A 24,103-nucleotide genomic window follows, 5' to 3' on the forward strand; every position below is an offset into this window, starting at 1 on the left:
AGGGTTTAGCCTCTCCATCTCGTGGTAGATCTACTCTTGTACTACCCATATCATCAATATTAATCAAGCAGGACGTAGGGTTTTACCTCCATCGAGAGGGCCCGAACCTGGGTAAAACTTCGTGTCCCTTGCCTCCTGTTACCATCCGGCCTAGACGCACAGTTCGGGACCCCCTACCCGAGATCCGCCGGTTTTGACACCGACATTGGTGCTTTCATTGAGAGTTCCTCTTGTCGTCGCCGTCAGGCTCGATGGCTCCTACGATCATCAATAGCGATGCAGTCCAGGGTGAGACCTTCCTCCCCGGACAGATCTTCGTCTTCGGCGGCTTCGCACTGCGGGCCAATTCACTTGGCCATCTGGAGCAGATCGAAAGCTACGCCCCTGGCCGTCAGGTCAGATTTGGAAGTTTAAACTACACGGCTGACATCCGCGGGGACTTGATCTTCGACGGATTCGAGCCACTGCCGAGCGCGCCGCACTGTCACGACGAGCATGATCTAGCTCTGCCGCGAACAGTGCCCTGGAGGCCGCACCCGCATCGGCTTCGACCCTTAATTCGGAGCCAACTGCGCCGATCGAGGACGGTGGTTGGACGCCGCCTCGGGGGCTGCGATCCCAAATCGAGCCGAACACCAGCCCCGCACTCTACGAGACTCGTGACTCCAAGGAGCCGGACTCCTCTCCGGACTCCGAACCCTCCGCGCCCCTGCCGATCGAATCCGATTGGGCGCCGATCATGGAGTTTACTGCCGCGGACATCTTTCAGCACTCGCCTTTCGGCGATATTCTGAAGACACTAAAGTCTCTCTCTTTATCAGGAGAGCCCTGGCCGGACTACGGTCAGCAAGGTTGGGATACGGACGATGAAGAAATTCAAAGCCCACCCACCACCCACTTTGTAGCCACTGTCGACGATTTAACCGACATGCTCGACTTCGACTCCGAAGACATCGACGGTATGGACGCCGATGAAGGAGACGATGAAGAACCAGCGCCTATTGGGCCCTGGAACGCCACCTCGTCATATGATGCGTATACATGGTGGACGCACCAAAAGATGACGACGAGGAGCGGAAGGACGCACCGAAAGCTTGTTCCCTCGAAAAGAAGTCAAAGCTTGTCGACCATCACGATTACTCAGCAAGTATCCGACACGCAGGATGGGCTGCCCTGGTATTAGACCCAGTAATTGGCGGTATCACTTCACAAGAGTTCTTGATGGACGGCGGCAGTAGCCTAAACCTAATATATCAGGATACAATCCGCGGGATGGGGTTAGACCCAACACAAATTCGCCATAGCAATACTACCTTTAAAGGAGTAACGCCAGGCCCAGGGGCTCGTTGTACGGGCTCCCTCCTACTACAAGTTATATTCGGCTCCCCCGATAACTTCCGTCGCGAGCATTTAACTTTCCACATCGCTCCGTTTCAAAGTGGCTATCAAGCACTGCTCGGACGCGAAGCTTTCGCTCGCTTTAATGCAATACCACACTACGCCTCCCTCACACTCAAGATGCCCGGTCCACGTGGCATCATTCACAGTGCACGGAAATATCAAGCGATCTCTGCGCGCCGAAGAGAGTGAGGCTGCCTTGGCAGCCGCACACTAAAGGCGCCCGGACAAGCGAAAGCATCCAATAGGTCGTCAAGACCTCAGATACAACTAATCGAGTCCGGCGCCGCTACTTATACCGAATAAATGGTCACACCCCTATTTGTCAATACAAGGGGCTCAACACGCGCGAGTGGCAATTTCTTATCATCTTGAATTATACATGGTTTCTTTAAAAACTATCTTTTTGCACGACAACTTTTTCACTTAACTTCCTCTCTTTTACAGACGATCATCGTGCTACACCCGTCCAGGATACGGCACAACGGAGACACAGGCGCAGACGTGCAGCAGGGACCCGCTCCAAGGATTCTTTTTAGATTAAGACCCTGCGTAAACCTTTTTTACTGTCTCTTGTTGATACATATCCACCGTTGAGAAGGATGCTGACGTCTTGGCATGTGGCCACGCCAGAACAATGCACGTACCTGGACACAAGGGGCTTCTTACAAAGGCCATTATTTAGGCCCGGTTTATACCACAAAGACCGAATACCTTAGGGAGTGTTCGGCGTCGAGTTTGGCCCTATATGCATTAGCTCGAATCATTGTCTTTGGTCAAATGTTGGTTTGCCCGGCTCCTGTGTTTTGGTGCCTTACGTTCCGCTTTCCGCTAAGGTAGCACCAGGAGAACTACTGCGATTGTGCCCTGGTTCATCCGGACGAGCACCTCAGTAGAGAAAGCCGAAAACTGACTGTCATGATATAGCGTGAGACTGGTCAACCACTCGATGACCTGTGGGAATGTTAGAATTCCTCCGCCTTAATGAAGGGCCGTTTTCCGCCAGGCATGTACGCACCCCGGAATTGGAGAGTGCGGAGCCACCAGGGGCTATCTAGTAGCCCCACTGTCAAACTCCTATGGCTAAGTGAAAGTGCTAAAGCATTATAGTCCGTTGCCTCGGCTCGCTCCGCTATCACCTCCTTAATAGGACCACGTTGGGTTAAGTGTGAACGCGTGTTTTTGCGAGCACCTCTGCATTATATGCGTGGGGGTTGAAGCCGACGACTGCAATCTTTCAGGTTATACACATGTATACATAAACGGCCGCCCAGGAGGCATCATATTACTTTCAGGCAAAAGTATAAAAATAGCCTTATAAAAATTTATAAAAGCATTTCGCTTACAATGAGATTACATATCACTCAAACATAATATTTTTTGAGCACTGGGTCTCTATCAAACGGCACCCTCAAGAACTTCTTCAAAGTAGTGCTCAGCAGCCTTTCGACCTATAGCCGAATCCCGCGCTGCAACATTGGTAGCATCCATCTCCGCCCAGTATGCCTTAACACGGGCAAAGGCCATCCGTGCGCCCTCTATGCACGCCGACCTCTTCATCGCATTAATGCGCGGCACCACGTCAAGGAACTGCTGCACCAAGCTGAAATAGCTGTTCGGTTTTGACCTTTCCGGCCATAGCTGATCCACAACAGACCTCATGGAGAGTCCGGACAACCTATTTAGTTCGGCCCATTCGGCTAATTGGTCAGTCAATGAAAGTGACGCTCGGGAGAATGGAATTGTCTCCAAAACAGCTGGTCTACTTCACGGTCCGTCTGACCCTGGAAGTACTTGGCCGCATCGGCAGCGCTCGCCGCCAAATCCATATACACATCCTCCGAACTCCACAGCCGATCCAGAGGGGCATACCGTGGATCTCCGAACTTCCTCCGCAACATAAAGGATTTCCCAGCTACAATATCCCCGGCTTCCCGCAGCTCCTCCTTCTTTGCCCTCATAGCAGAGCGGAGTCTTTTCTCGTCGCAGCAGCCTTCTCAAGGTCCGATGCCTTCGCTTGGTTTTCCTTTTCAAGAACCCGGCAACGGTCGGCGGCGGCTTTTAATTCTATGGCCATCTTGTCTCGGCTCTCGCCATGCGCGGCCTTCTCGGCTTGCAACTCTTCGGCGCCTTCAAAGCAGCCGCATTACCCAACCTCGCTTGTTCCTTGGCTCGGGCAAGTTCTGCCCGCAAGGCTTCAACAGTGGCAGCTCCATCTGCAGTCACAACATATTAAAGATGTTGGCATCATGCTGCTCTTCCTATGTGCGTTTACCAGATAATGACACTTACCCTGTGCCTCGTCAAGCCTTTTGTTAACAAGCTCGATGTCGGCGTCTGCCGCATCCAACTGCCGTTCTAAATGGGCAAACTCGCTAGTCCGGCTAGCCACCGGAGCTTCCATCACCTGCACATAGAGGCAGTATGGTTATTACCTGGGAATATGATCCTCTGTTCGTCGTCGTTTCCGACGACAACCAGAGTCTCAGGGGCTACTATCTACACAGGGCACACCTAGCATGTGCAGGACTATCATACATTCTTTTACGTACCTCAAAGCCTGTCAGTAGACTCATAAAAGCTTCATGCAATCCGCTTTCGGCGGACGATATTCTCTCCATCACCGTATTCATCAGCACACGGTGTTCATCTGAGATGGCCGCTCGCCCCACCAACTCCCTCAGAACATCCGATCGCACACTAGACGGTGCCGGACTCTTTTGTCTGCTCTCTTCGGGAGCCGACACTGGGAGCTTCGGGGGTCAATGGGATTATCTTCTGGCCTCATCGGACTCGGAGAGGCCCTCCACGACGACACTTCAGGGTCGCCCGCTTCTGGAGCGGAGGAGTCTGGAGGAGGCATTCGCTCTCCATCATCTCTGGAAGAAGATCCCCCGAAGACGAGCTCATTTGAGAGGGGCTAAGGCCCGAACTGCAAAGATATATGCGGTGGTTATTTTCTCAGAAGAAAAAGATGGCATATCTGTACTATTAAAGTATTTCGGGTCACTTACGACTCGCGGGAGAATTGATCCCCCCGACTTTGTGCGGCAACAGCGCCCCCCAAGGTAGGACCCTCTGTGGGAGACTTCTTCTCCCGTTTGGAAGCTTCGGCTTCCGAATCCCCGGGCGCAGTCCTTTTCCTCTTCTGGTCGTCTTCCTTCATGGAGACAGTCGCTCCCTCGGTTAGAATGGGCAGCGTTGGGGGCCCGCGTCCGCCCGTATTATCCTCCACAGTATCTTCCTTCAAGGGCTCCGGGCAAGGTGCGGTCTGGAGCATCTTTTCCAATACCGGATTTTCCAAACCCTCAGGGAGGGGGGCCGAACACCGAATCAACTTCGCCTTTGTTAGCCAGTCCTGGTCAAAAAGCAAACTCTCAGAAATAACTTCGTAACAAAGGAGAGATAGTATGTTCGGCCGGAAGATGCCTTACCTGTTCGGCGGCGCGGTTACTACTCAGGCCCACGTCCTCGGTGATTTCCGGACACTCCACCTGAGGTCCGAAGAATGACTTGTACATCTCCTCGTGCGTCAGGCCGAGAGAAATTTTGAATGACACGCGTCCCTCGGGATTGAACTCCCACAAGCGAAGGGGCCGGCGTTTGCAAGGCTGGACTTGACGACCAGCATAACTTGTATTACCGCAACCAAACTGAAATCTCCATTAAAGAGATCTCGAATGCGGCTTTGCAGTATAGGCACGTCCTTGGCTGGACCCCAGCTCAGACCTCTGCTAATCCATGACATCAGTTGTGGTGGAGGGCCCGAGCGGAAAAGGGGCGGCCGCCCACTTGGCACTTCTAGGAGCCGTGATGTAGAACCACTCCTGTTGCCACAATTCAGACACCTCTGGAATGGAACCTTTGGGCCATGAAGCTCCCGTCATCTTGCGTATTGAGGCACCTCCACACGCCGCATGTTGCCCCTCGATCATCTTCGGCTTTACTTCAAAGGTCTTGAGCCATAGGCCAAAGTGAGGGGTAACCCGGAGGAAGGCCTCGCACACAACAATAAATGTCGTGATATGAAGAAAGGAGTCCGGAGCTAGATCATGGAAATCTAGCCCGTAATAAAACATCAAGCCCCTGACAAAAGGATCCAGAGCAAGGCCTAGACCTCGGAGGAAGTGGGAGACGAACACGACGCTCTCGTTGGGTTCGGGGGAGGGGACGGCCTGCCCCCGGGGAGGCAGCCGATGCAAAATCTCGGCGGTCAGATATCTGGCCTCCCTCAACTTTTTGATGTCTTCTTCCGTGACGGAGGAAGGCACCCATCGGCCTTGAAGGCTAGATCCGGACATGACTGAAGGTTCGGAGCACCTGACCTGAGCTTTGGGCGTTTGAGCTTCAGGTGGGGGAAGGATTCGATTGAGCACGGGAGGGAAAAATAAAAGCCTTGTACCTTTATAAAAAGGGTGAATATCAAGCGTCCTCTCCGTGTCCGTTTGGACTTGCCTATAATCTAGGAATCCTAGAAGCGGTTGAGTTACCCACGCCCGTATTAATGAGAATCCCGGAATAAGGGGACACGATCTCTGCTTTAACAAGATGTGCCAAGGAAACCGCCTCGCATGGCGCACTGAGGTGGGATAATAAAACGACTCGGATAAAGGCTTGGTCGTGGTGTGTCACACTACGGAATACGCCAGCAGATTAGATTTGTGTAAATGTTATTCTCTCTATGGTGATATGTGGAAACTTATTTTGCAGAGCCAGACACGATCTTTGTGTTCAAAATCTTCTATGAAGTACTTGGAGGAGGAACCCGCCTTGCAATGCCGAAGACAATCTGCGCGCCGGACTCGTCGTCATTGAAGCCTGGTTCAGGGGCTACTGAGGGAGTCCTGGATTAGGGGGTGTCTGGATGGCCGTACTATGCCTTCAGCCGGACTCCTGGACTATGAAGATACAAGATTGAAGACTTCGTCCCGTGTCCGGAAGGGACTTTCCTTGGCGTGGAAGGCAAGCTTGGCGATACGGATATGCAGATCTCCTACCATTGTAACCGACTTTGTGTAACCCTAACCCTCTCCGGTGTCTATTATAAACCGGAGTGTTTTAGTCCGTAGGACAACATACACAACAACAATCATACCATAGGCTAGCTTCTAGGGTTTAGCCTCTCCGATCTCGTGGTAGATCTACTCTTGTACTACCCATATCATCAATATTAATCAAGCAGGACGTAGGGTTTTACCTCCATCGAGAGGGCCCGAACCTGGGTAAAACTTCGTGTCCCTTGCCTCCTGTTACCATCCGGCCTAGACGCATAGTTTGGGACCCCCTATCCGAGATCCGCCGGTTTTGACACCGACAATGGGCAAGAGAATGGAGGGAGTACAGATATGTCACTCCTAAGTACATGAAGAAATTCACACTCAATCCTCCATGCCCAAGAGCTCCATTAGCACCTGGCCAAATAGCAGATCTCACCAACCTCAAGCGCGGTGAGGACTATCCTGATGAATGGGCCAAGAGCCACGCCAAGCTGGCTAAGCAAGCCAGGGAAGCAGTGAGGAAATTCAATGAAGACTCTGCTACTGCCTCTGCTGAGGCCTCTGCTGTCAAGCCAAAGAAGGCTATGTCTAAGAAGCCTGCGCGCAGGCCAAGTTCCTCAGCAATGCCCTCATGGCCAGAATCATCAAAGCCCTCACGGCAAATTCCTCATGCTGCTCCTGTTCCTCCAAAGTCCTCAGCTGCTCCGCCAAAGCCTTCAGCTGTTCCAACTAAATCCTCAGCACCTGTGCATCTTGCCTCGTGCCAAAGGACTGCCGGCATCTCCATTGCCTCAGGTGTCTCAGCTAGTTCCTCAGCTGGCCCCTCACCGCTGAAGACAAAGGCCACTGCTGGACGAGGTCCTCACCCAAGTCCTCAAAAGAAGCAAGTCGCTTTCCATGTGCCGTCTGATGAAGACGAAGCTGATGATGATGAACTTGCAGAAATCATCAGAGACAGGCAAGTCAGGGCTGCTAGAGCCGAAGGATCAGAGGTGCCACTGCTTTTGGATCCCAAGCTAATACTCGACTACATTGATGATTGGCACAAGGACCCCAACACTCCCTTGCCTAACTTCAAGCTGACTCTTGGCCAGAGTCACATGCTGACCCACTTCATTCAAGAAGAAAAGTGGAAATTTGAGAAGGCCAGGCAGATCAAGAAAGCGTAGTAGAAGAAAGAGCGCTATCTGAAGAAAAACGTTGTCTCTATGACAACTAAAGAACTTGTCACTATTCAGACTGAGATTAAGAAACTCAGTGATGACTTTGACGCATATCGCGCTGATTGGCTTGGAGCCAAGGTTCGTTTTGTGAAACTTGCGGATAACTTCACTTCCAATGTTGCAGCCCCAACGCAACAGGAAATTCCTCAGGCTGAAGCATCTGCTCAGCCTACTGAAGAAAATGCCAGCACCGCTGATGACAATCAGGCTACTGAAGATAATGTGAGTTCCAGGGCTGATGACTGCATTCCAGCCGCTGAAGAAATTGCCAGGGCACCCACTAGTGGTGTGCCTGAAGAAACTGAAGAACTCAGGGCGACTGCATCAGTTGTGCCTGAAGAAAATCAACCAGATTCTTTAGGTGCTCCTGCACCAACTTCAACTCCAATCCTTCCATCTGCATCAGATGTGAACAAGACCAAGGCTGCAGAGCATGCTGCAGTGAAGAAAAGGAAAGCATCAGCTGCTTCAGATTCTTCAGCTCCGAAGAAAATGAAGCCTATGACAAGTTCATTTGCAAATCCGATTGATGCTGTTCCCATCTCAACCAGACCATCAAAGGACCTTGTTCCTTTTGATGAAGAATATGTGATCCCCAGCGGATCTGATAAAGAAACTCCTTCTGCTGCTTCGTCTGAACCGTTGGATGAAGAAATTTAAGTGGATGCGATCCCTTCAACACCTATCATCTCCTCGCCTATGCCTCAGTTCACACCTGAAGAGGCTGGCGTTGAAGAAATGGAAGATGAAGATGTGGACATTGGCTGCTCCACACCTGTTATCAGTGATGAATTCTGGGAAAGTCAGCATCCAAACTCTCCAATGTTCACCCCTCTACAGCAAATTCCTCAGTCCCCCACACAAACTGTTTACATGGGCTCTAAAGAAACTGATCCCACTGCGTCTGCCCATGAGGAAATTCCAGCCACTAGCGCTGAAGAAACTGCTGCTGCTGAACAACCAACGACGCAGACTGCCACTTAGGAGGAACCAGAAATTCCTCAGCCTGAAGAACCCGCGATTGAGATTCCTGAGGTCGTGATGTAACTCACTGACACTCCCCTGCCGAAGCCAAAGGATCCATTCTCACGCAAGCAAAAGTTCAAGGCTGATGATATATTTGGTGAGCACATATTCTTCGAAGATTACAACCCATATGACTCTGCTCGCATTAGGAAGAGGCGTTTCTGGACTGCTAGTCAAGCCAATTTCTATTCCTCAGTGCTGTTCAACAAGGAGAAGATCTTCTACCATGAGCATATTCCTCACGTGGATATGGAATCTCTGCCGTGCTTCACACTAGTCCTCAGTGTTCTTCACGATGCTGGACTGCTCAACTTTTGCTCTGACATCTGCGATTGGAATGAAGAACTGATTCTTCAATTCTATGCAACGCTACACATCACCGGAGATGCTGAAGATGTGAATTCATGGGTGCTGGACTGGATGTCTGAAAACACTCACTACACTGCACCAGCCTCTGAATTGCTTCGTTCTCTACCACTCAGTCCTCCCCTTGAAGAAGCTCGCTGCATCTACAGTGAACCTGAGCTCACACATCATTACATGCAGGTGCTGATGAAACCTTTGAAACCAGGTCAGGCACCAAGAACCAAATTCCTCGTGAAGGAATTGCTGTACGTGCCCAGAACTGTCTATCGTATTCTTACGAGGACAATCAGTCCCATCAAAGGCCACGACTCATCTGATGAGGAAATTGTTGGCATCATGAAGAATCTGGTATTCAACATCGTTCATGGCATTCCTGTCAATTATCACGATTTCTTCATGAGGACTATGGCCAATGTTGCACTGTCTCCGTTTGAGCTGAAGCCTTATGCACCTTGGATCATGAGATTCCTCAGGACAAGGTCTTCACTCAACTACAAAGCTGATTTCCAGAATCAGCTCAGCTACTTGCCCCCCATTGATGTCCTCAAGCAGACATATTCCTCAGTTGATGGAAAGGGCAAGGCACCAGCTGTAATAGATGAGGGCATTCGTCCATTGGATGGTCAGTTTCGCAAAGCTACATCTTATTCCACCAATGATGACTCTGCCAATGCACCCAAGTCCACTCCTCAAGTCACTGCTCCGCGTGTGATGACTGACCGTGAACTTCTGCTTAGTCTTCACCAGAAGGTGGATCGAAATCACAAATGGGTTAAGCATCAGTTTGGTTCACTTCTTCACAACATGACTGCCACACACAATGCAGTGAAGAAAAACCACTACTACCTCCATCAAGTCTTCGGTCGCACCTGGGCAATCCTGTCACATCTGTATGGTGAAGAAGATCTGAAGAACATGGGTCTCAATGAAGATTTTGACTGGTCTGCACCTCCACCGAAGAAATTCAAGAAGGTCAAGGTTCCTTCTCCGGTGGACAGCTCATATTCTTCATCACGCGACACTGATGAACATGAAGATTTGGACGACACCGCGGCAGGCCCTACATCAACAAACGACCCCAACAACGCTGGCGCTCCTTCATCAACATGATTATCCTCAGGGGCGTTAGTCCTCATTTTCGATCCTTTTGGTCATTCGATGACAAAGGGGGAGAAATATGAGCTAGTCTTCAAGCGGGTCTACTATATGGGCGTTTTTTTGCTAAGTTACAACTCCCGTTCTTCTGAAACTTTATTGGATCGAGTTGTAATCTTAAACCCGATGGTGCTCTGATACTTTTGATGCACTGTGCTCTGATACTTTTGATGCACTATTCTGCATGCTTATTCCTCGTTAATATTATTGCACACATGCTGAATTTCATCAGGCACCATATTTCATCATGCATTTCAAATTCTTCATATTATATGTTAAATGCGTGTATGAATTACAAGATATAGGGGGAGATCTCCATGATTCAACTCTTCAAGTGTGCATTGCTTCAAAAGCAAATTCCTCACTATGCACATCTTCAGGGGGAGTTCTTCTATATCTTGCAATCAAATTCCTTAATATCAGTATTTACACTTCATATGTTTATCCCCGTTGAAAACTTAACCTATATTGTCATCAATCACCAAAAAGGGGGAGATTGTAAGTGCATCTAGTGCCCCTTAGTGATTTTGGTGTATTGAAGACTTATAGGTTAAGGGACTAATGCGTTTGTGAGTGTACACAGGTCTATAAGTCTATGAGGAGTTTGATATTTACAGGAAAAGTCGACCCCTAAAAATGAATATCTTCGACTGAAGTTTTTTGTATTTCTGAAGGCTTTCATGAAGACTTTGAAAGTGAAGAAAACGGTGTGACCGTGAAGACTTGGTATTCATTCGAGGAATATGAAGCGTGAAGACTTTTGTTTTCGTAGTTTCATTTTCTCTTTCTTGAGTCATAGGAAACACCGTACTGTTAAAGGGGGTCGAGGAAATACTAAGGAAAAATTTCCATGTGATGCTCAACTCAAAAATCCTACACCTACCAATACCTTCGAGTGAAGCCATTGGAAATCTCATACAATCCAGTCAATTTCTTCAGTGACAGAGATGAAGTTCTTCTGGTCTCTGAGGAATTTGTCCTGACTGAGGAGTTAGGAATTCGCCAGTGCGGATTGCCTACACAGTGAGGAACATGATAGCCCTGAGGTTTTTGCTACTCAAAATTCCGACCGTTGCTGTGCTATGCGCCGGCTGTCCCAAAATATCTATCCACGTAACGGTCATATCATTGAAGGGCATTTATGTCTTATCATGTAGGGCTGCTCCCTAGGCTATAAATAGCCGCCCCCTACAACCACTAGCTGGTTGGCTGCTCCGAGAGAAACTGACACTTGTCATTTGAGAGAAACCCATCCTCTGAGGACTTTGAGCAAAAATCATCAAGTGAGGAAAAACCAAAAACCCAAAATCCAAACACCCACAAACCCCAAGTGATTGAGCATCACTGAAGAGATTGATCCTGAGTGGATCCGACGCTTGTTACCTTTGAAGACCGTGCTTCTTCCAGACGGTTAAGCATCATGGTCTAGAGCACCCAAGAGGAATTGTGGATCACCGAGTGACCGAGTTTGTGAAGGTTTGGAAGTCGCCTGAAGACTTACCACGAGTGATTGGACGAGGTCTGTGTGACCTTAGTTCAAGGAGAATACGGTGAGGACTGGGTGTCTTGGACTAAGTGTCCTTGACTGGGTGTCCGGGACTGTGTGTCCTCGAGTTTAAATACTCAGCCGCTCCAACCAGATGTACAACTGAGACAGCAGTTGGAACTGGTCTACCAAATCATTGTCTTCACCAAGCTTACTGGTTCTATTCCCTCAACTCTTCTATTTCCTCATAACTGTGTTGTGTGTTTGTTCATATCTATGTTTGAAGACTTTGACTGTAGACTTTCTCAATTTCCTCAGTTCAATTTCTTCAGTCTGTTTGTCTTCATCCTGTGTTATCCTGTGATTATGCTTCCTGTACTCTGTGCCTGTCTTCATTTCATCATGATGACTATGCTTGTATTCTGTTATGTTTACTTTTGAGTACTTATTCCGCTGCTAGTAGTTCTTCGCTAAGGAATTTCCTCACCGGCAAATTCCTCAGTGAAGAATTTCATAAAAATCGCCTATTCACCCCCCCTCTAGTCGATATAACGCACTTTCAACTACAAGAAAACCTCTATTAAAAGCTCAAATAGATACTCACGTTTGTTGATCAAAGTCAAAAGGTAAACTATTATTGGTACAAACTTACGAATGGGATCGAACATATAATAAATGACGCTAGAGTACTCGCCGTTCTGGAGGCATCGCTCGTGCGGGTCGTTTTTGACCGTAGGATGGAGCTAGCAGAGATGCAACCGTGCTTCCTTTGGCTGCTGGCGTCGGGTCAGCCGTCCTTTTTTTCCACGTTCGTGACTGCTTCAGAAGTGGATGACGGGTGGGGTCGTGAGCCTATGGGGGCCATCGAGCAGAGGGAGGGTTTCCCTGGAGCCTACATGAAGATAGAGAATAGAAGCGAGCGAGCGAGCAGCAAAAGAAAAAGCGAAGCGACAATCCCTGTGACCTAACCTGCGTCTCCCCCGCGACCCCCGCAGCCGCAGCCGCCACCGTCTCCTCTCCTTTCCTTGCCTTCACCGGCCACCGACGACCTCCCAGCCCTCCTTCTCCGCCTTGTCGCCTTGGCCACCTTGGGCTCGAGGGGGGAGCAACCAGATGCGCCTCGTCCTTGTCACGTGGTGGCCCAGATGCTGCCGCCTCGTGCTCTGCCGGTGCCAGTCTCCCCCGTCTATGGCCGGAGTGTTGGGGAACGTAGTAATTTCAAAAATATTCCTATGCACACGCAAGATCCATCTAGGTGATGCATAGCAACAAGAGGGGAGAGTGTTGTCTACGTACCCTCATAGACCGTAAGCGGAAGTGTTATGACAACGCGGTTGATGTAGTCGTACATCTTCACGATCCGACCGATCCTAGCACCGAAGGTACGGCACCTCCGCGACCTGCACACGTTCAGCTCGGTGACATCCCGTGAACTCTAGATCTAGCTGAGTGTCGAGGGAGAGTTTCGTCAGTAGGATGGCGTGATGATGGTGATGATGAAGTTACCAATGCAGGGCTTCGCCTAAGCTCTACAACAATATGACCGAGGTGGAAATCTGTGGAGGGGGCACCACACACGGCTAAACAATCAACTTGTGTGTTCTAGGGTGCCTCCTGCCCCTATATATCAAGGAGCAAGGGGAGGGGGCAGTCGGCGTCATAGGGTGCGCCCCAAGGGGGGAACCCTATTCCTACTATGAGTAGGTTCCCCTTTTCCTAGTACAACTACCTGGCGGCAGACGATTTTTTGAGCCTTGCCGACGATCAACGGTTGTTGTTGCTGGGCCCACCTGTCACATCGGAGATTGAGACCGACATCAAGACCGGTGCTGAGACTGAGACCGGCATCGAGATCGGCGATGAGATTGAGACTGGCGCCGAGACTAGCGGAGCCGGTATAGAACCGAAAGCAAAGAGGCAACGATGCCAAAACCAGCTCATGACTACTAGACTGGTGGTCACAGAGGTGGACGACGACATTTTTGAGCCAAAAGCGCCCGCGGAAGCGTGCGCGTGCGACGGCAATCAAATAGACTGCATCGTACGGGCAACCGCCACCATCAAGGATGAGAAACTACATAAGATAGATAATATGAGGCCCTCCCTCCTAGAGAAGTTGCACCAGATATTCTTGTTCCCGGGCCAGGATGAAAAGGAATATAAAAATCTAGATAAAGACCCAACAATGAAGAAGATAAACCAACACGCCATGACCAAGTTTAGCGACGCGTTGGACGCCTGAAAAGCAAGGGTGAAACATCGACTCGTCAACAAAAAGGAACCCTACTCCGAGATTGTAAAGGATAATCCGACAATCACGGAAGAGCAGTTTCAAATATTCAAGGCGGCTTGCGAGGCCGGAACTGCCAAAAAGAAGTCAAAGTACATGAAGGGGCTTCAAGAGAGGAACATGGGGTGCAACCACCTCGGAAGCCGTGGTTACGGCCGGAAGAGGTCCATATGTGCCAAGGAGGACACGGAACACGAAAGTCTGGGAATCCCAGACCCCTTGGCGTACTTCACCGTCCCGCAGGAGCGTGACGTCCTCAGGGCCCGGTACCATTGGGACCCAGTCAAGAAGGTTTTCGAGACGAACCCGGTCACGACGGAGTTCATGAGACTGCTGGTAATATTAGTTTCTGATCAATTTGACTACATGTTTAGTCATATTTGTAAACGATCCTTATTCCTTTTGTAGAGAGAGCAGCACAGGATTATGGCCGAAAGCGACTCGCCATCTGAAGCGTTGGCGAGGCCCAAGTGGGACACCCTATTCAACCGGGCATTGAACATATTGAAAGGACTCCCGGTGGACACTCGGCCGTCGTATGGACGCGTGCACGGTGTGGGAGACGGCGCCACGTGGAAGAAGTACTAGCATGAGACCACAGAGGAGAGAAAGGAAAGACGGAGGTTAACTGAAGAAAACATTGACAAGAAGGTTGAGATTGCGGTTGAGAAGAAATCAGCTGAGACAGTCACAACAGTGTACGCTGCCGCAAAACAGGCGATTGCAGATATGTCTGGTGTCTTGGTTCCGGCCATTCTTAGTTGGAGGAGGCAAAATCCAGAAAAAAATGCGGCAGACTTTTCCTTTGCTAACTTCTTCGGGTGCAGCTCGACTAGCGTTGCACCAGCACCTGCTCCTGCTCCTGCACCGGCTCCCGCACCAGCTCCCGCACCTACTCATAGCAGCCCGTCCTCCATCTCCAATGTGCTCGGTGGTGCTTCGTCTTTGGCTGAGCTCGACGCCCTCATGGTATCTGTCACACCGGCCCTCTTCAATAAATGTATAATCTCCCATTTCTGTTGCCTTTCAGATGTCTCACGTCACAGACATGTCTTTGCAGGCCGACGTAACCTCGTGCACCATATTGTACACCACCGGCGACCAGAAGGTGGACATGGGGAAGGCGACGATAATGAAGCCGAAGGAACCATTATTCCACGGCCGTCCGATCCCCCCGGACGTCTTCAAGGTTTCCGTGGCCAGTGTCAAACCGGGCCACGAGAATTTGGCTCCTCCGGTATTAGGGGCGATGACGACGAGACCCCGCGGCGGCTTGGTGGTTGCAATGGGTGGGTCCTGTTGTGTTCAAAGAGTCTGCTTCGTCTAGAGGAGGCCGTGAGCACACCCACGAGCATGCAGCCTCAGCAATGTATGAACATCAACACCCCACCTACCCAATTAGCGTCAGTTGTCGTGCTGGGTGATAGTGGACGGGGTGAGGAAGAGGCTCCATTAGTCGCTGATGACGTCGCCATAGATGAGGATGAGGATGACGATGACACTCAACAGTATCTCAATACTGGCCCCTATGATGAGTACTCAGGGTTTGAGCGTCTTGAGTCGGTGCCTGAATTGCCGCCTCCGGAGGCTGAACGTATTATAGACGAACTTCTAGTAGGAAAGAAGCATATGAAGAGACCGAGGAAAGGCAACAAAGCTGCTTCTATGATCCAGCCGCCTTAGTAGCCTTGGGTTCAAGACCGTATACCTATACCCGGTGCAGCAAAATGGCATATCCCCGGTGAACCAATCCTACCTAAGGCAGCGTTAGAGGCCACACATGGCGATCTAAGGAGACTTCATGACGATGTGCTGCGGAGAGAGAAAAGCCCCATCGCCTCGAAAAATCCAGGATACCCACTCTACGTGGTTAACGTGCCACGGCAAAGGTCATACGTCCATACATGCCCTGCAGACAAGTTCTTCCTTCGATTTGATTACATCTTTGACATGGTTCACTTGAAGAAGCTGGATTTTACGTTTGTCCGCCTTTATGCCTTGTACATGAACTACATCACCGGGATTGAGCAGATACCTTATACGTGTGTCACTGACCCGTACTTCATGCACGAGGGCTTCTTGGCAGTCTGCGCAGAGCACCGTGAATATGCGAGGGACTACATCGCCAATTTCATGGTCGCCAATAAGGACAAGGAGGCGATTCTCGTGCCTTATCATCCCGTGTAAGTCATCGACGCGGATATCCTTCCATCGGTTTCAATCATTCATTTGCATGGTGGAGGCTAATTAATTTGAGGTGTACTTATTTTGCCCAATGGCGGGAACGCCGTCCTCATCATCCTCTACCCCCGATACTCCCACGCTCTTTACTTGGACTCATCGAAGAACATGAACAAAAAGGATTACACCCACATCAAGTCTGTTCTCGATAGTGCTATCTTTTACTACGGCGTACGGGGTGGAGAGGTCAAGGACAAGAAGAAAAGGGACAGCTGGCCCGCCTTCGGCCATAAGGCCGACTTCTGCTGCATCCAGCAACCGAGTGATACTCTTAGTGATGGATTCTATGTCCTACACCACATGCTGGAGTACAAACGGGATCAGCAGAACCTTCGCATGTCACCTAAATCCGGCGATGCCCATATTCTGCAATGGGAAAAGAACGTAGGAGATATCCCGGATCATCGACTTCGAGGTAAGTTCTATCACATCCACCGTGAACTTGCCCAAGTCATCGTGAAGGAGGTCCTCGACAAAGCAGGTCTGTTCTACGAGGAAGAGCAAATGTCACAGGAAGATGTCCGAATACGCGTAGCGCTCAACGTCTCGACCTGAAGCCTTTCACTAAGCTCGGGGACTATCTCCCTGACTTGGATGGATGGAATTACATGTTGGAGTGATTGACATGTGTCTGTTTAGTCCGTACTTTCTGAATGATGAAACTTTGAGTTATGCACAGTGAAACTTTATTTGTGACGTAATTAAACCGTCCTCCTCAACTAGCGAAGATCACTCTAGTTAGGGCATTTTGGGTATGATGAACTTTGTTATTTATGCTTATGATATGTTGCTTTTATTTTTGCCAAGTCTGTCTCTTTCTGTTGCTCAACTATGTATGTTGCATATCATCGACTCATGTGACGGTGCAGGAGCATAGATCATCGATGACGAAGAAGTGCAACGCCAGGAGTATACAACGAGTGGCCGGAGTGTCAGACCCAGGTGTACCGGTTTCCGATTTTCGAGCGATAGCCAGTAGTTAGTTTAGGTTCACGCTAATGTGAGAGAGGGATACGAACACCTGTACTGCATAGTTCTGCTCTCACTCATAGTAATAGCTCTTCTCGCGTATATCATTGTTTAGATGGATGACGATGTTGTTGCTAGTAATCGAGACTTGTATCACTATTTTTGAGATGATGACGGGAGAACACTTTGTGTTGGATAATGATTATGATGATGACATGGTTTGATGCTATGATTACAATTGTATGTGTATGATATGCTAAAGATTATTGTATAAAGCCTGTTCAAATACAAAACAAATATATAGAAAAAACAAAAACTAATAAAACTAATAGTAGCAAGGAGAATAAAGTTAGCAGCACCACGCTCTTACCAGTAGCGCGCCCAAGTTAAAAGTGTTGCAACTATTAGCAGTAGCGTGTTGAACTAAAGCTCGCTGCTTCTAGCCATGTATAGCAGTAGCGTGGGGCTACACGCGCTACTGATACATGTTAGCTGTAGTGCCGTATCAGTAGTGCGGGACCCCGCGCTACTGATACACCAAATAGCCACGCTACTGCTAGGCTTTTCCCTAGTAGTGCCAGTGTACTTGTACCAGACCTTCCACGGCTTCGCCTGCGTGTACCATAGCGTCATTTTCCTGCTCTCTTTGGGGAGGAATATTTTCACGAACTTGTCGGGGATGATCTGCAGTTGCAGGTCGATCACAATCAGTTAGAGATCAATGCAATTTTAGAATATGAGTATCGAGAGAAGAAACTGGATTCATTAATTACCATGAAGCACGAGGCATAGACATCTTTTGTGCTTTATTGCCTTGACAGTGAAGGGCCTCATGGATTTTAACTTTTGCGCCCTCTCCATGGCGTCTTCCTTCTCCCTTTGAGTTACTGTACGCCTCTGTTACGTTAATCCCGGCCTCCTCGTAACCTTGACGAGAACTAGTATAAAAAGATGCAGACTATATATATATCAGGATACTGCACTTCAAGTTTATTCTAATTAGTACTAGAAGGTTGCTTTACAGGAAGGAAGGAAGAAAGAAGATTTACCTCTGCCAGGTTGGTTTTCACCATTGCTCTTGTTGAACATCATGAACTGAGCCTCCATACCATATTTGTTACCAAAAGATTTGTGCCTGCACATGGATTCTGGCGTGAATGCCTATGTATGAACTATACACGGGCAAAGTTCATTAGCTCGATGACAAGAGCATATAGATAGGAATCATTTTATAGTATAAGACCAGTGCTATATCTAGCTACTAGAGTCAAGACTGACACACCATCTAAGCCATCTTAACCAATATATATGTGTGCGTACATGTAAAACAAGTACTACTCATTTTGAAATAGATTCGATCGAAGGCTTCTTCTTAGTTACCTACCAAATTTCCACTTCATGCTGCCCCATTAGAAGGTCTTTTAGATGTTGAAACGACAGACCTGGTATAAAAAATTAAGGAGCAGCAGAGCTTTTACCCTCAGCTTTGGACTCCTTGGATGGTCGACTGGCCAACTCTACTTACAATGGATGTGCACATATGTTAGCTAAATAACAAGAGCCTATGAATCATTTGACAACATTTATCCATCACAACAGTTAATTTGAATTCAATCCATTAGATGGTTATTCGTAATTACCTACAAAATTTTTACCTAATGATGCTGCCTTATAAGTTGAATCACCAAATGGAGACCTTATCTCCTCAGCCTTGGACTTCTTGGGTGGACGATGCTCAAATTCTTCTTACAGTTTGATGTGCACATAGACAATGGTTAGCTCAATAACAAGAGTATAAGAATCATTTTACAACATCAAGCCATCTCGTACCAATATATACGTAAAAGGTACTAGAAGTACTAAATATTTTGAAATCACTGGATCGAAGGGTTCTTCTTAATTACCTGCCAAACTGTCGCTTGATGCTGCTCCCTCAGAAGTAGGATCACCAGATGGAGCTTCTGAATTTTTCCACTTTGCGAGCTTGGACTTGCTAGATTGGTCCACTTCTGCCATGATATCATCAACCTTCTTGAACCTAGCCCTCTTCCTGACAAAAAACCATCCTCGGTCTTTTGGCAATACTCCTGTTGTTATTGTGTTGGTTCCAGCGCATCATCCCTGCACATGCGAGCTTCACTGTCTTCCTCATTCTCCAAAGATTCTAATAATGCATCTTCCTATTCCTCTGCCTCTTCTTCTTCTGAAGCATCTTCTTTTTCTTCTGAAGCTTTATTTTGTGGTGTACCAACTGCACTGGTGTTAGTGTGAGCGTCTTCTTCTTCTGGGGAAGTACCATATGCATTGGTGCTAGTGAGACCTTTCTCTTCCTCTCTAGTCACGTAGATGTCCTTGTATTGTGGCTAGGCGAGAGATGCATACGGATCCTCACAAGACGATTGGAAGAAAACCGTCTCTAAGAACTGTGACTGCCCGCTGTAACGGAATACTAGCAGCCAGCCATACCCGACACAATGGTCCGAGAGGAACTCCTTCCATCCACGCGCAAAGCGTATCTCCCCGGAGATTTTAGCCAGCTCTATGGGCCATTTATTCCTGCTTGGACCTCTCAGGAGAACCAGTCATGTACACTCTTCCAAGTATTTGTGGAATCCTACTAGAATTTTCTGCAACATATGTCATCATACAAATTAATTAGTAATGGGTGAACATGTCGAGCACAACCCAAACATGCGTATATGGCATTTAACCTTGCCTTCCTATAGTCCAATCCAAGCCATCAGCCACTGCTCAATTGCCCTTAACTTTTGCAGAAATGTTACATATGTCTCCTTTATTTACAACCTATATGTTTTTGTAAATACAAAAGATATCAACTTTCATGAAGTAGTTTATATTTTTGATATGCTATCTCTTGTATCCTTCTGAATGGCAGAAAACATTATATAGTCCATGTTTGAAACATATTAATCAATAATTGCACAAAGAATCTATTGGGTGGAATATACTATATATGTAACTCTATCAAATTAGAGAGCACCATTCCTAAAAGTGAACCACAATGGAAAAGATAATCTTCACAGCAATCATGCAAAATATGGTAGGTAAAAATAGAATAGCTAAAATGTGTTAGTCTCTTTGTTTATTAATATGATGAAGACAACCTACCATTTGTTCCATAAATGAATGGGATATAAACGCCCTAAAGAAGTGGGGGTAATTTTTTATCATTCCGGTCCTTCTCATCCCTTTTCTTCGACTCCTCTTCCTCTTTATCAATCTCCTTCTTTACCTTCTGCTCAATTATCTCCATTGGATCCTCCTATTTCTCTTTCCGAATATCACGCTGCTCCCGATCGTCTTTCTCATTCTCATTATCCTCTCTTTCCTTATGTGACTTCACATTCTTCACATTTCCCTTTCTTTTCCTCCGATCCTCCCTCTCCTTCTCCTCATCATCCTTCCTAACAACTCTCGTTTTCTTCTCTTTCTCCTCCTTGTATTTAGCCATCTTCCTCTTTGAGGAATTTTTCTTCTCCTCTGTTTTCTTATCACCTTCATCTTTATTTTTCCTTCTTTTCTCTTTTGTACTCACATTTTCATCTTCCTCTTCCTTTACTTTAACATTTTTCTTATTATCTACCAAGCCCATAGTGCTATACCGTTACTTATGATGTACCATGATTGGACCTTTACTGACGGCAAGTACTCCTCCCTTGGCAATACAATATAAGGTATATGATACATTAGCATAATACTTTGCAATGCTAACAATGACATATAATACCACTCAAGTTTCACTTGAGAGTTGAATCTATGTATGAAACACTTTCCAAGTTTGGATTTTTCCTATGACTATTCGATGACTATTCCAAATTGTATTAGTTATTTTCAAGAACACTCCTACAAAGGTCCTTTAATTATAGATCTAACAACCAACATTAAAATAATTTCCATATAACCTCTTTGGGGAAGAAAGTAGAACACTATTTATCCCATATTTATATTCAAATGTTTGACACACATGTACACATCATACACCAATGCTAGGAATATATATAGGGTGGCCACATGCATAATATTTTTGGGAGGCACACTTGCACATTTTTATATATTCATGTAGCTAAATAATTCGGTTTTGATACATTGTCTGATCAATCCACTAATAGGCCTTCATGTGCTCCTCATGTTTATCCTTCTAGAGGATTTGCCAAACAAATATTTTTTTCTTGATGAGGTTTACAAATTTGATGATTCCATTATGAAAATTTAGTAAACCAAGAAACATGCGCATATTGTGTTGATATATTACCATCCCTGTCTCGAGACAAGAAAGGTATGGCCCAACAAGTAACCCCACAGTTATCACAAGAAAAAAATGTGGCATTGTACTAACCTACAATATTTCAATAAAACTAAATATAACATTATGAACTAATTTTTTTCCTAGTGGGGTTCTTTCTTCCATATATATAGGGCATTAGATCATTCTTCCCACATGGCCAAATTTCCAATGTGACGATGATCACACCAACACCATTGTTGTGTGTTGCACAAGAATATATACCCCCTCCCTCAAATTGTCAAGACGGATACATCAATCTTATCAACAAAAACTCTAGTTATATCCCACATGTTGATCTATGCTCTACTAAAACATTTACGAACAACAAACTTGGATACACTTGTCCTTGTGTTGGGAATAACAAAAGCATGATGCACACTAGGTTTATAGAATAATAAGGCGAGACATAATCATACCAATGTGCCAAAGATCTAACTATGCTAGCATAGATAGGATATACTATAAGGCTTACCAACGTTGTAAATTGATTTAAATCTAGATCGATCTGAATACCAGAGCTCTTCAAGGGGCATCTGTTTCAACGAAGAAGGCGAGAGTAGAGGACGATGTGATTTAGATGAAGGCAGCATGGTTGGTTACCGCGACGGCGGCTCGATGGACTTTGCAAGATTTGGTGTTTATAAAGGGGGTCGGAAAGGGGAAAACCCTAGGTCTTGAAAGGGGTGGGACTTCGGAGAAGAAATGAAAGTCCAGTGTTAATTTTTCGAGGCCCATCATCATCAAATGGAACAATATCAATCTCGCTAGGCCCAATTCTAGGCCTGCTAGTTTTTCCTGGTAATACTTTTAATGAGGGTCTATGTTAGGCCCGTTGGTTGAGGGTGTTCCGTAGAAGGTCAATCTATAGTATTTTATATAAAATCTTTAGGCAAAATAAGTTGATTTATGTTCATCTAGTATGTATTATTAATTTTGACTATTGGTTGCTAAACTAAGTTGTATTTAAAAAGGCAAGCTTGTTTTTATGACATTTTAGAAAATATATTTTTATATGGGATCGTGTTCTCTAGCAGAAATTACAGAGCGTCGATCAAACCTATAGAAGTTTTGTTGTATTTTCCCCACCAGTTTTTTTATTCTAGTGTAAAAAAGGAGGTCGATGAGAGTTATTTTTTCATATAAGCAATATCATAACATTATGATGTAGTGTACAATACACTTTTCTGTGAAAGTGTTTTCATGTATAGTGTTGCCGAAAGGTTACATTGGTAATGATATTATGTATTTAAAAATAAAATAAGACCATTTTTTATAGATAATGATGGCTTGCAAGTACACATGCTTTAGTTGTAGCCTTTATGAAGTAGAAGTGTTGATCCCATAGGGAGAACTTGAATTGGACTTTTGTCCCTCATAGATACTCATGAAAATGTGCTTGCAAGTAAATTGTAAAATCAAATAAAAATGAGGGCGACAGTACAATGATTCTGAGTATAGTGTGGATTAAATGTTAATGACACAAAAGAGTGGCACCCCGGCTTAGAGGAACAGGAACACCCTGTATTCCAGCCCTGAGATCAAGTCTTCTGGAATACGACACTGCTTGACATAGAATAGAACAACTCTTTATTACAAATAATATGGGTACCAAGGTTCTGATATTGCAAAGGTTATAGGGGCATGACGACACTACACCTGCTAAGGTAGCTCTATGCTAGCAGCGGAACAACAACAATGGTGATGAACTCCACTCCGTAGGGACTCTGGCTAGGACACATACTGTCGGTGTACTAGAGTAGGGGTACCCTAGTATCCCGAACTTGTGCACGGGCAGTCACAGCATCCCGCGGCAAGGCTTGCCGGGTGACCGCCAAGGTCCTCCGGGGTTCCTTTGGAGCCATTCAAGAACAAAGTATCCAAGTCAAGGAGACAAGGCCCCGGCAAGAGGAGCTTGCCGGGAAGGCTAACAAAAGCATCCCAAGACCCCAGCAAGAGGAGCTTGCCGGGAAGGCCTACCAAGGCACTTCAAAGAACTTGCCGCGGCGTACCACGCGTCCCGGCAAGGCCCGGTGAGCGACAAGCTCCCGGACGCGACAAGACAACAACCGCGGCAAGGCGCTTGCCACGGCAAGACACCACTGTGCCCGCGCTCCAGCACATCCACCAACGTGTCGCTCTGGGACCCCTCCATGCATACGTGGCGGAAGGCTGTGCAGCTTGCGGTGTGCGGTGGCAAGCGGCGCTGACAAGTTTGCCATCGTGGCGAGCGGTGGCGCCCCTGACGGTCTCTTTTTGCACTGTTTAGGCGACACAGACGGGCATTTAAGGCCCTTGTCCCCTGCCGTCAGGGTTAGGTGTGATACACTGTAGCAGGTAGCTGTACCTACCGCAGCACCTTTCCGTTTTTACCCTTGCCTCCGTTGCCACCTGTCGGTGACCCCTTGAGCATATAAAAGGAGGCCCATGCGCAACGTAGAGGGGGTTGGCTGGTTCGAAACACACTCACACTCGGTCTCGTTAGCTGCTGAAGTGTACTGTAGCACTTCGCGCTCCCGAGCCAGAAATCAATACAAACCACAAAGCAGGAGTAGGTTTTTACGCATCCGTGTGGCCCGAACCTGGGTAAATCGCTCGCGGTGCATCGCCCCGATTTGCTCTTTGCACGATCTCCGCCCCCGCCGAACC

At 47.4% G+C, this 24,103-nt stretch overlaps 1 pseudogene; it reads right to left on the reverse strand.

Annotated features, from left to right (window-relative positions):
* Window positions 1-17,574: 17,574 nt before the first annotated feature.
* On the reverse strand, window positions 17,575-20,764 carry LOC125537772 (annotated as a pseudogene).
* Between the last annotated feature and the right edge of the window lie 3,339 nt (window positions 20,765-24,103).

Source organism: Triticum urartu, chromosome 2 (genome assembly GCF_003073215.2).
Source record: "Triticum urartu cultivar G1812 chromosome 2, Tu2.1, whole genome shotgun sequence".
In the NCBI taxonomy this organism is placed as follows: Eukaryota; Viridiplantae; Streptophyta; class Magnoliopsida; order Poales; family Poaceae; genus Triticum; species Triticum urartu.